The sequence below is a fragment of the Protopterus annectens genome, chromosome 3.part0 (genome assembly GCF_019279795.1).
Source record: "Protopterus annectens isolate FY-2018-M chromosome 3.part0, PAN1.0, whole genome shotgun sequence".
NCBI lineage: Eukaryota > Metazoa > Chordata > Ceratodontiformes > Protopteridae > Protopterus > Protopterus annectens.
The window spans coordinates 878,938,466-878,952,533 of NC_056731.1; the positions used below are offsets into that span (position 1 = coordinate 878,938,466).

General features: G+C 41.2%; 1 protein-coding gene across 1 annotated transcript in view; it reads right to left on the minus strand.

Annotated features, from left to right (window-relative positions):
* Positions 1-14,068, minus strand: part of SCLT1 (sodium channel and clathrin linker 1) — a 780,532-nt gene that overhangs the window by 165,949 nt on the left and 600,515 nt on the right. The window lies entirely within an intron of this gene.

A 14,068-nucleotide genomic window follows, 5' to 3' on the forward strand; every position in this document is an offset into this window, starting at 1 on the left:
ACTAGCCTCAACATATCATCCTGAGAGCTACAAAGCCTAGATATTCTGTTCATCTGGCCTTTCACTACATTCCGAAAAATATAGCGGGGGTGCATGCTGTCAAAATGCAAAATGCCATTTTTCCAGCATGACTTACGATATAAGAAGTAACAATCTGATTGTCAATGTCCTTCATGATGGTAATGTCCAAGTAGTTCACACTAGACATAGAATATTCATAAGTAAACCTCAAAAAGGAAGTAGTAGACTCCATGTAAGTAACAAATTCATGCAAAGAATCTACGCCCCCATTCCAAAATAACAGAATATCATCAACAAAACGCTTGTATAGAATGACATTCTTGAACCTTGGATTGTTGAAAATAAACTCCTTTTCCCATTGGTATACAGTCAGATTTGCATACGCATTGGCACAGGGAGTGCCCATTGCTACTCCCCATGTCTGCGTATAGATCTGGTCTTTAAACAAAAAGATGTTGTTATTCAAGACCATATCCAATAAAGTACAAATGACCATTTGGTCATTGGTGTCCATGGTGTTGCAAAAATGCAAATATTCCCTTATGGCATCAAGGCCAAACTCATTAGGTATACTGGTAAACAAGTTCTTAATATCTAATGTTACCATTAAAGTTCCGCTATGTAAGTTGTTACTAACACTGTCTTGTTGTAGATCCTTCAATAACCCATAGGTATCTTTTAAAATAGAAGGAATGGAGTTAACTAGGGGGCCTAATTTAGATTGTATGTAGATAGACGCATTTTCAGTTACCCAATGTTTCCCAGAGACTATGGGCCGCAATGGAGGAGGATCTTCTCCTTTATGCATTTTGGGAAGCCCTTTTATCAAGGGGATAAGTGGGGAATCTATTATTAGAAAATCATACAAAGACTTGCTAATGCATCTTGACATGAGCATATCATATAAAGTGTCATAAACATATCTTATCATGGAGTCTACATCAGATTTGTCCATTAATCTATATGCCATTTCATTATTAAGCATATTAGACATTAATTCAGTATACATGCCGGTATCCATGGCAACAACCCCTCCACCTTTGTCTGCCAGTTTAAATACAATTTCATGATCATTACAAAGATTATTAAGGCATCGTCTTTGCCCTTGATTTAAATTAACAAATATACCTTTATGCTTTCCTTCCTTATAATAGGAGTAGAAGTCATATTCACAGGAGCGTAAAAAACACTCAACTATATTAGGTATTGGCAGCATAAAACAGCTTTTCCTTTTACAAACATTCGATGCATAAGAAAAATCATCATTGTTACTATCTTTGAACAGTACCTTTAAAGATAGCTTCCTAGCGTATAAACGTAGGGCTATCAAAGTGTCCGAAAGTTCACTTCCTCTTGAAGGGATGAAGGAAAGCCCTTTATTCAAGACAAACTGTTCATCTGGAGAAAATTCCCTTGAGGTTAAGTTAAAAAACAAGATGTTTAATTCTTTGTCCTTCTCCTCGGTTCTAACTCTTCCCCCGATAATTTTCTTTTGCCTCTGCCTCGACTTTGTGAACGCCTCTGCGTTCTGTTCTTGTAAGGGAGAGGATAGTTTAAAGGCACCGCAGGCAAACAAGGATTCATGGCCGTATCAACTTTCGGTCTAGCTCCTAGTCCTTCATGATGTTTCATACCTTGTTGGTTACAGGGAATTGAGGCATTGGATAGTGGCAAATCTTTGCTAGGTGTATCAACAAAATATTCGCTACTTATGTGAGGTTCCGTCTGCGTAGCGGTAAGAGTGACATTATCAGATGAAAAAGTATGCGAACTGTTAGCAGGGTGCACAGATTCAGATTCATTGTCATTAATTCTCGGCCATACGAAGATGCACCCCAGCTGGAAGTCCTGGCAATCACGTTTCAGTTTCTTGAGCTTGATTTGCTCAAGCCTATTGCTGTAAAGCACAAGCTGTCGGCACATACTGTTAATTCTTGAGACACAAAGCTCACTTTTATAATTGGCAACGAGGCATTTATAGTCATTCTCGACCTTGGTGGTTAATTCAGCCTCAATGGGAGTAAAGTATTCTATTAGCAAATGGATATATTTGGTCCCAAACTCCACATTCAATTGTTGCCATCTCCGTAGCAATTCCGGGTGGCTATCCCCGTAACTTGGCATACACAAAACTCTCATTCCACGAGGAATGACTTTGAAATGAAGGCACGCCTCCATGTGCCTTCTCTGCCATATCAGTCTATGAAGTTTGTAAAGATCGTTTTCTAAACTTCTAAGTGAGCTGTAAAAATCTGTCAAATTATCAGTACTCTGTGTTACCTTATTCGGAACATGGTTTCCCATGTCAAACTTCAACAGCGGATTTTCCTGTGGTTGAAACAAACAGCTCCAGCTATCAACAGCTTCTGTAGCAACAGGATTATAGTCCAACTCTATGTTAGGCAAATCCATCGTGTAACAGTCGAAAAAGCAAACGAAAATCACCAGTAACAGCAGCAGGCAAAAACGACCATTCAGAGGTTCCTTCCAATGAAAAACGAAATATAGGAAAAAATACTGCAAGGAACCACCACGATGTAAAAATCCACAGTTTAATAGGAAGAACAAGCGCTTTCACACACCATCCCGGTGTGCTTCATCAGGTTACAATTAAATAATCTAAAATCTACATTTATATACAAAAGGCATCACCAATTATTCCATTAAAGTATCAATTAATGTATATGCTTTTAGTCATTTAAAAGGGAAATGACATTTCATGCCGTAAAAACTTTCTCCTATACAGAGAAAAACAAATTAAAATAAAATAAGCTGTATATTTCAAAAACAGCTTACTTTCCACAAATATGCCTATCAATTTGATAATAATAAGTCTATGGGCACCTGCAAGAATGCATGGATCGTGCTATCCCAAGCAAAACCAAGACACACTCCTCCAAGAAAAGAAAACCAGTCTGGTGGACCCCTGCCATAAACAAGCTATACAATAGGAGGAAACTAGTACAGAAAGAGTAAAATCCCAAGAAGGGAAGACATCCCTGATCAGTATCAGCAAGAAACCTACGATCCCTCATAAAATCATCAAAGGCTAGCTTCGAAAGAAAAATTGCCAAGGACTCCAAAGATAACCACATGGCAATCTTTAGCTATGTCAAGAATCTAAGTGGCAATTCTCAGATCTGCTCGGAGTTAGTGCAGAATGGCACAAAATACACTGAACCGACTGATATCGCCAACATCCTGGCAGACAGGTTCAATGCAAACTTCACCCCAAAAGGGCCCATAACCACACCAGAAGAATGTAGTGCCCCTAAAATCACAGACACTCAGGTTAAAACAGCTCTCTCCAAAGCCAAAAACACAGCATCAATGGGACCAGACGGTGTCCCAGGCTGCGTCCTACACGAGCTCAAAGATGAACTAACCTCTCACCTAAACACACTGTTCAAACTCAGCCTCTCCACAGGCTACATGCCCATAGAGTGGCGCACAGCAACGGTTATTCCACTCCACAAAGGTGGAGCCCCAACAGACCCTGGGAACTATCGCCCTATAACCCTGACTAGCTTGGTCTGCAAGGCTATGGAGCACATCATCCTGGATCTCATTAACAGAGAAATTGGAAACCTCCAAACACTGTGACCCTACCCAGTTTGGCTTTAAGGGCAGATGATGCCTCCTAAACCTGGTGGACATTTACCAAGACTATAGACGAGGGAAAGATGGTGCACACAGCCTACCTAGACCTTGCAAAGGCCTTTGACACCATTCTCCATTCTGATATTATAGACAAGCTCACCAGCCTGAACATAAACCTCTACGTCACGAGATGGATTGCCAACTGGCTCACAGACAGAACCCACATGGTGAGAGTTGCGTTGCGGGAGCTAGGTCTGACTCTAAACCGGTTACAAGTGGCGTTCCCCAGGGCTCAGTCCTAGGACCCCTCCTGTTCGTCATATACTTCTCAGAGGTACAGGCAAGCACAGGAGGACTACAGCTGACCAAGTTCACAGACGACTGCAAACTAGGGGCTATAACTGACTCACCAGCTGACACAGACATCCTCCAAAAGGGTCTCACTGAGACAGATACCTGGTGTCAAAACCATGGCCTCAAGCTAAATGCCAAAAAGTGCACAGTCATCCCCTTTGGAAAAATCAAAGTACCCACAAACTACCACATAGGTGGCAGCCCCCTAAATACAGAAGACGTAATAAGGGATCTGGGGACCCAAGTAGATAGTAATCTCTCCTTTGATAATCACATTGCCAAAGTGGTTAGAAAAATCCTTCTATGCGGCCCACCTAATCACAAAAGGGTTTGCATCCAGATCGAAAGAGGTCATTGTGCCCCTCTATGCATCACTCATTAGACCCATCATAGAGTACAATGCCCCATTTGGGATGTACCTTACAAGACACCTGCAACAGCTGGAAAGACCACAGAAGTACCTCACCAAGAGGATCAGTGGCCTCAAATAGATGCCCTATGCAGTTTGACTGAAGAAATTCCAGCAGTACTCTGTTGCATACCGCCTACTCAGAGGTGATCTCTGCTTGACATACAAGGCCATGTCCAAACCAGAATTGATGGGCATGCTCCACCTAAAGAAAACTATATTCCCTCGAGTCACATGCTCTAGGGATCTAAACCTCACCACAACAATAAATAGGATGTGCTGGAGGGATAGATTCCTGCCCCAGAGACTTCCCATGCTCTGGAACAAGATTCCAATCTACATTAGACAGAGCTCCTCATTAACACTCTTCAAGAGAAACATTGACGAGTGGATGGGAAACAAAGTATACCCCGGGGATCACTTCAGTGGCTTTGCTGGACAGAGGCACAGGGAACTAATCTAAGGCGGCGGCAAAAGCCAACACATTCCAGCTAGGCTTATAAATGCCTTCAGACAGATAGCCTAGTACCTACCTATGAACCTATGAGTAAATGTATATGGCAACTGTGAATCTAAAACTTTAGTACATTTAGCAACTTGTGACCCATGTAATGCTTATTACGTTGGCAAAACAAATCAGAAACATAAGGAGCTAATCATGACTAAGTTCTTAGTTTTAAGTATTACTCATGAGTTTCAGAGAGGTGGGAGTATAGTACATGCTACAGAAGTGGATTTTACGTCTGAGAGCACACATTCCTCCTAGCTTGAATGGCTCTCTATCTTTAAAACCCTATTTAATGAATTGTAGAAACAGGTTTAATTAATTGCTGTGTCATGTGATTTTAGACTGTATAAAAAGGACTGGTTTTACTACTGTAGTGTTACACTTGAAGAAGCCATACTGGCAAAAGTTTTTACTTGTATTTTTAAAGTGTTTTAGTGTTTTAAATGTCTCAAAGCGGAGTCATTGTATCCTACCTTGGTTCTAGAGTTTTCTGCTATTTTAATCTTGGATTACTTGGAATTCCACTGGATTTATCATTGCCTACTGTTGTTTCTACACATTTTTTCTGCTATCACGTTGGACTTCCTGAAATGCGTGTTGCTGTGCTGGAGGGATAGTGAAAGTGGCTGGATGAGATCACCCGTTCCCAAAGCCTGACTGCTTCTCGACACAAGGGGCAAGATCTGGTCCCTCCTTGTTTGTTGATGTACCAAACTAATGACATGTTGTCTGTTTGAATTGCAACTGCCCCTGAAGGGAGAGCATCCACAAGTGCCTGCAACGCTAATAGCACTGGTCTGATCTCTAGGACACTAATATGCAAATTGACATCTTTGGGGGACAAAGTGCCTTGGACATTCTTGCCCAGATAATGCCCCCCTATCCCAGCTGGGGTCACTATAGCCTTGGGTTGAGCAGGAATAAACAAATGGCCTTGTAGAACTTGGTCTGATTGAAGCCGCCTCACAAGATCTTGCCTGCATATGTGGGTGATATGAATCGGAGTAGACATGGATTGACAAAGTATTGACCATTGCTTGGCAAGCATCCACTGAAGGATTCTCATGTAAAATTTGGCCAATTGTACTAAAGTTATTGCCACTACCATTGATCCCAGAGCCTGAAGGACCAAGCGGGCTGAAATCTTTGTACTGCAGATTATCTTTCAGAGTTGTGATCTTATTATCTGAACTCTTGAGGGGGAGTGAAACTATGGTTGATTTTGTGTTGAAAAGCACTCCTATGAACTCTAAGCTTTGAGCTGGTTCTAGATGAGACTTTTCATACTTTATGGTTTTCCCCAGAACACAGCATGTTAGGAGAACCTTTTCTATTGCCATTATCAGTTAATGACCGGTCAGGGTGGAAATGAGCTAGTCATCTAGATATAGAAACACCCAGAATCCCTGCAGTCTCAAGTGAGCTGCTACTGCTGCCATGCAATCTCCTGGGTGCTGTGGTGAGACCAAAGGGAAGAATTCTGAACTGGTAATGACTAGCTCCCAGCCAGAAGCATAAAAACCTTCTGGATCATCTGTTCATCTTTATGTGACAGTAAGAATCCTGAAGGTCTATCGAGCACATCCAGTCATCCTTTTCCAAAAAGGGAAGAATGGACTGAACCGTGACCATCCGGAATTTGGTGCGTCAAACTGACTTGAGTTGCTGAGATCCAGAACTGGTCTCCAGTCCCCTGTTTTCTTTGGCAATAAAAAGAATACTGAGCAAGTTCTTGAGTCTATCTGGTCTGGGAGGATGTCTTTGATGACTCTTTTGTCTAGCAGCTTTAGAACCTGAATTGCTGCCTCTTCCCTCTGACTGGGTGGAACAGTGGGGATATTTTTGGGAGGAGGAGGAAGGGAAAAAGGTATTGTATAACCTCTGGAAATGATCCTCTGCACCCAAGTATCTGTCATTATCTCTAGCTAGGCTCTTAGGTGTAGGGTTAATCGACCCCCGATTGCCTCCACAGGAAGGCAATCGGGCCTTTGCTCAGGAGCACTGGAGGGTCTCCCAAAGAAAGAATCTCTGGACCCTTGGTTTTGTAGGCCACTTCTGTCACAGGGGTGGCATCTACTATTGGAGTTCCCCCTCTGCTCCTGGGGGAATCTCCTCCATATGTGTCCTGAAAGGTCTCTGGGACTTTTTGAATCACATTTTTCCACTACCTCATTGATTCCAAGAAAAGGGTCTTTACAGGGTGGAAAAACATACTCCCATAGCAGACAGGGCCTTTCCATCCTTTTCACACCGGCATAATGTGTCTTTTACCTTGGGGCCAAATAACAACATGCTGTTAAAAGGAGCATTGATGAACGAAGACTTGAAGGGCTCATCCAGGTGTGTCTCCTTGTGGAAACGCTTGAACCAGCTGCGCTTGAGGTTCCTTAGGCCACATGCACAATGAGCCTTATGGAAGAATTTGAAATCAATTGCAGGGTAGCCAATGGAGATGTCAAAGATGCTTGCATTTCTTCAGAAACAGATCCTGAGAGGGTGCCAGAAAGTTCCTTAATCAGGTCTCTCTCTGTAACCTGGTGAAACGTGCCAGATAGTTCAGTGACCTTAAAGCAAAGGTTACTGAACCATAGACACTCTTCCCAAACCTGTCCATTACCTGAGACTCCTTTTTGGGGGATGAACAGTGGAACTCCGTTCAGCAAATTCCTTCTTAGTGGTTGCCGTCATGACCATGGCATCAACAGGCACCCCCTTTTGCCCAAAACTGCTTGCCCTCTGGTGTTGTCATAATTTTGTCAGGTCTCCACGGTACTGGTTCAACAGTGTCGGGATCTTTCCATGTATGCCAAGAAATCAACTGAATGAGCTCGTCAGTGGGCACAGTCATCCAGGAGGTAGACAGGCCTGTACTGAACACCTTCAGGAATACAGACTCCTCAGATGAAGGGTTGCTGGGCTTCCAGCCACCTCTCTGTTTCAGGATTTCAAGGATGTCTCCAAATGAGACATCATCAGGAGGTGACTGTGAGGACCCTTCACCAATGTCAGTATTTTCTGGGATAGATTCCCCTGGGGAATCTAAGTGTTTCCTCTTGCACCTCGTCTTCTTAGGGACCTCCTCAGTGGGATGCTCTAGGGAGGTATAATAATAAGTTGGGACACCCTGTTGGGAAGCCTGGGGTTCAGGTACCAGCTGTCCCTGTGAAGAAGAGAGATGAGACAGCAAGGCTGCAGACTGAAGATCCAAGGGTGTATGAAATGTCTCTGTTGCTGAGGCAGGCAAGGCTCTCTCCATAATATCAAATACAGACCTCCCCAGAGAGGGATAGGACCCTGGATCCAAAAATCAAGCTTTTGGACTGTGGTCCCTCCCTGCTCCAAGGACAATCTTACCCCGAGGCAGAAGTCGGAGCCGAACTAACCTGTGCAGACGCCCCAAAACTTCTGTGGCAACTCCAACACCTCGGATCCAACAGGGTAGCCTCGGCTCAGACAACTCTCCAGATCTGACCGAAATGAAATGCTCAGAGCAAGCCTCATATCAGAGGATAAGGATATCCTCGGATCTGAGGCAGACTGAGCCAGATGGCTCGGATCTAAGGACTCTGAGCTCATGGAAAGAGTCAGATCTTTTCTATCCGCCTCCACTGATTGATTCCCATTGAATCTGGTAAGGGGCAGGGGTAGTGGAAGATCAGACCGCCTGATCCAAAGGGGTAGGAGCTGAAGGGACACATGTCAGGCTCTGCACTAAGAGAATTCTTCTCACCAATCTCTCCACATCTTTTTCCATAAGACTCCTGGAAGAACGAGTGGAAACTACAAATGGAGACTTGGGTCTTTCAGAAAGAGTCAAGGGACGCTGGAGGGGACAGGATCCATAGAAGGGGAATATTTAGTCCAGTGATGGCAAACCTTTTGGGTTCAGTGTGTTAAAAGTTCAGAAAATGCCTAGCTTGAGTCTGTTGATGTGTTGCCACCCCCCCAAACAAAAATAAATAAATAAAAAACAAAATAAATAAAATAAATAAATACAAATACATAAAACAGCATAGCTCTCAATACATCAGGGATAAATCTCAACAGAATCAGTGACAAATCTAGAAATAAGAGACATGGACAGTTTTAAACTACTACTACTATTAATCTGAGACACTGATGAATTAATACACATTTTCTTAAGTAAAATAAGTTTATTTAGTGTAAAACGTCACCAGTTTTAGGAGGGATTAAGAGGGACAGTTGAGAGGAATGTAAAACAGCACACGTTTAGAAAGGCAGACTACTTGCGCTTTGCAGAATTGTAACCACAAAGAGAAAACAATGTCAGCACTGCCCTTTACAGACTCTATAGAGACAGTATACTGAAATAGTCTTTGAGGTTAATAACTTCCTTACCTCTGCAGCAGTGTTGTTGAACTGGCTCCTGGCACAAAATTCAGTGCACTTCACAAGAGCAATGAATACAAAAGTAGTTTCTTTGGTAACTCGGGTGTTGGTGAACACTGGCATGTCATCCAGAATATCATGGCATGTCACCTTTGGCATATGAGTCATAGGTTCACCATCACTGATCAAGTCCTTGGTTGGAAGATTAACTCCAATGAAGTAGATGGACTGGACAATTTTTGATCCGACAACTCTATCTTTCTATGTTTCGGATCCGATATAGAGATCGGATCCAATAATTCTTTTCTTTTTTGCTTAGGTTCCGAGGATGAAGTCTGATCAGACATTTTTGATTTTCTCTTTTTATGATCTGACGGAGGAGTCTGATCCAATAGAGGCCTTTTCCTAGACTGATCCGATGTCATTGAAGAAGTGGAGAGGCTCAGAGAAGGCAATTTGGACTTTTTTGATTTTGCAGGTGATGAAGCTCCAGATAAAGCCGCTTTGAAAGAGAAGGGAAGCAATCCTTTAAGAATCAGCTTATTTTTCCTTTCTGTAATACCTCTGGGATTAAACCTATGACAGATGGCACAGTCTTCTTGTAAGTGCAGGGGGACTAAACAATACACACACAGGGTGTGAGCATCTGAAAAAGGAATTTTGTGCCCACACTTGAGACATTTTTGAACCCCACATGGCCTTTCTCTTTCTCAGCCATAATACAAATATTAAACTAATAAGACAGATACTACACTAGAACTTGCCCAAAAAGACAAGAAGCGATAACTTTTTTTTGAACAGTGAAATATCAGATACAGCTATAGAAAAAAATGAAAATATCAGTAATGGTACTATAAAGGTTGCACAAAATATAAGGAGAAAGAGAGAATACCAGCTATAGTATTCAAAAATATGGAACGTACGAGAGAAGCGATAGACAAGGGAAAGAAAACAGACTTAAGATTTTTAAGAAATTTAGTTCAGGAAATATTAATTTTGATATAGAAATAATGGCTTTAGAGCAGTGGTCACCACATCTTTCATGCAAAGTGGCAAATGAGAGCTGAGGTACTTGGAGTTAGTGCACTATGGTTAAGGGTTTAAGAGTTAAGGAGAGTTCAAGGTTGCCACAAGCTTTAGCAACATCTGAGTCATATCTGAGGGAATGGATCGAAACCCATTAGTTGAGGATAGAATGAAAACTGACATCAGATACTTTCTTTCAACACCTGTCAAAGGCTTTTCCATCTTTGTCAGAAGGAGTAGGAGCAGCTGCCAAATAAGTTTAGCAGAATACAAGTTTTGACAGAGAAATCACTGCAGCTTTTGATCCAGGGTTTGAAAAAAAATAAATAAATTTGTGGGTCTGAGGACTTATATAATTTGTCACTCCCCAGGGGCAGGTAGCGGACTGTCAGCAAACAGCTGTCTGCAAAGAAAACATCCTCTAAAGCTGGCAGAACAAGAGGAACAGCTTCAGTCTGAAGAAAATAAGCCTGTAACAAGTCATACTATCTTTGCTGGGATGCTGGTATTTCTTTTTGCTCCCCCTGAAATAGCATCTCCATTCTGGCAACAGTATCAAAAAAGGCCAACTCTTCAGGTGGGTAATTTGCAAACAAACACTCCTCAGTGCCAGATTCCCCATTTTGTGGAGCAGGCGCTTCAGAAACACAATCCAAGTGTAATTCCTGTCCCTCAGACTCAGAATCTGAGAGAGTGGACAATCATTTCCTTTTATAATACAGGAAAGACGAATATAAGCACTGAAAGGCTTGAAATAACCCTTTGCAAAACCCAACCTATCCTTTTTGTCTGTTTTCTATAATATAGGTGAAGAAAAATTAGCGTTACTGTTCCTTTTCCTAGGAGACCACCCCCAGAAAAAAAAAAAAAAGAGTATCCTGATGAACTGTCCTTTTTCCATGAATCAAGCTCCTCATAGTGGCTCTGGGAAAGAAAAATATTCCCTCCTTATCCGATACTGATAAGAGTTGTTATTGTTTGCCCAAAGAGGACAGTTGAACAGCCACAGATGATGTGCCAGAGTCTTGGTCCTCAGTAACTTCTCAAACAGCAACATCAGAGGGACCAAGAGAAAATGACAAGTGGTTGGAGTTACCCAAAATTGCCAAAGCAGAGTTGCTTACTGGTGACTGAAGTGAAAAGGAAGCAGTCTCCAAGACCTTCTGTATAATTTTTTTCTTCTTGTGGAAAAGTGAGGAAAGAATCAAAGAGTGGGGAGCGGGGTCCATGAATCAAGTGAAAAAGGTTTTCTGACAAGTGGGTAGATGAGCCTTGGTAAGTTGGTCTTAACTCCTGACTAGAAATTTAAGTCTTGAGTTAAAGTTTTTAATGACAACCACCAAAAACACTAGCCCTAGTTTCAAACACTACATTTTGACAGAAAAGTTATACTTTTTTTCACGATAATTGGTAAAATGGAAGGTATTCCCCAACAGGATACGTATCTGCCCAACCTTGAAAAGCACTAACCAACCATGGAAGACTCAAAGCCCACAAAGAACTGCGAACTTCAGCAAGAAAATTCTGAAGGCTTGCTGCCTTCCACTGACTTTATACTGCTCTGTTACCCTATCCTTGGCAGGATATGACCCATACAACTTAGGCTACTGCAACAGTGATCTAATGATGAACATCCATGGGAATCAATTAGAGGAGGTAGAAAAGATCTGGAAATTAAGAATGGAAAGACAAGGAAATAATGGAAAAAGAAGTGTAAGCCTCCCAAGTATGCAACAAAGTCCAGATGTTTTAGGAGTTTTGCAGGGATGCATTTGCATAAGTATTTTTAGGGTCTATATCATAAGATCAAATAAAAAACGTCAACTTACCTTTCATTGACATGGAAATGTTGAAGTTGCAGTTTATCAAAAGGCCAAATCGCCTTTCTGTTACATCTGCCCTTTCCCCGACTGTAGTGTGATCTTGGAGTTAGAATATTTAGTTGGGGGGTTGGGAGACACAGCCCCCCCACACAGTGGGGGTTGTGGGGGGGTGATGTCCCTCACTTAAATGTGTTTATTTTTATGTGGCGTTATTTGTTGGTCTACTGATTTCTTTCCCTTGGAAAGAAATTGATTTGCATTTTTGATGAAGTGCAGCTTCGAGATTTTCATGTCGATGAAAGGTAAGTTGACGTCTTTATTCTTCGATCTTATGATACAGACCCTATTTTTATCCCCCAAGTAGACTTCACAGTACTTTTCCTCAAGTAGTTAAATGCTGGAGATGTGATGGGGAGGAGAGAAGTAAGAGGGAACATGTTTTTATTTATTTTTAACATAATGTGCAGGAAGAATTTAGGAATTGCATAAAGAGTACTTTTATACAACATTGGGGGAACAAATGGATGTAATGAAATTTTTTTCTTCTGAGCTGGAATAGAGGATCTGAATTGCCTAGACATAGTAAGGCCTTACTAAATTTAATAGAAAGCTTAATATTACTGGCTGTCAAAAAAAGCAATTACTAGAAATGGAAATTAAGATCTAAACCCACAGTAACAGAAGTACTGCATATTGAAAAGGAGATGAAAGAAGTGAGGGTGGGATCTTCAGAAAATGAAAAGTGCAAATTTGATAGAAACAAATAGAATTTGTGGAAACCATAAATGTAAAAATGTTAAGGAGAAAAGAGGTTAAAGGAAGCAGGAAATTAGCAACCTATTTAATGTTGATGTGAATGAACATTGTTAAAAAGAAACTATATGTATGCATACTGCAAGAATATAACAAAGGAAATTGTTATAGTTTTCATTTCATATTACTTAAATATCAATGTACATACACCCATGTTACAAATTAATTGGGATGATTTAATAAATATGCTTAATAGAAAAATAAGTCTCTTATCTTGGCTAAGCTCTAGTACAACAACCACTTAGCAGACTATAGGCCAAAAGCTAATCATACTCCTTGATAAAAAAAAAAAAAAAACTATGGAGACCTGTTTATAATCAAATTTTCTTACTTGTACATAAGTAAAGTCTAATACAAGATCCCTAGCATGACTGTAGGCCCACTGTTACCACTCAAACAACCCAACCAGAGTATGGATAAAGAACACCTTACAAATTTGCTAGTTGTGAATCTCAGACATGCCTCTGACACAGTGATGCCAGACTTTCTACTTTGGGCTTTGATGTCACAACCCTCTACTGTTGATACTTCCAAAAGCCGCCGTCTTCAACCAAGTACCTTTATTCTGGGACCCCTCAAAGTTTGTGGGAACACATGTACACGCGTGTGTGTATTTTTCCCCTCACTCTGCTGATATGTCTTTTAGTTGCACTAACTAATTTTTTTTCCAGCAGCTGCTCAGAAGTTCAAATTGTTTCATTACTTGGATTTCGGAACTTGCCAAGTGGACTGGTCTACTGTCCCTTTTCAGCAAAGACCCTGGCTCAAAGCAGCTTTTAAACAAATAAAGAAATACAGAAATTACAAGTTTCGGTGAAAATGCCATTATATACGAGAGTCAGTTTTTACAAATGCAGGCATACCATACTGCACACTGATAAACTAAAGTTTTCATATAGTGTCATCTACCACTAGAGCAAGCAGGAGTATTATTAGATCATCCTACAGTCAAAAATTCACTAAAGCCATGAGTACATAAATTATCAGGTATCATATTACATTTGCTATACTGAGTATATTTTATCATCAGTTTCCGTAAAAATACAAACATCTGAATTCCTTAAGTAAATGTGCCTTTAGTTTAAGCTGTACAGCTTTTTAGGGTTTGTTGTCATCTTTCATCATATGATAAATGATTCTAGACAGCTGGTCCCAGCAGGTTGG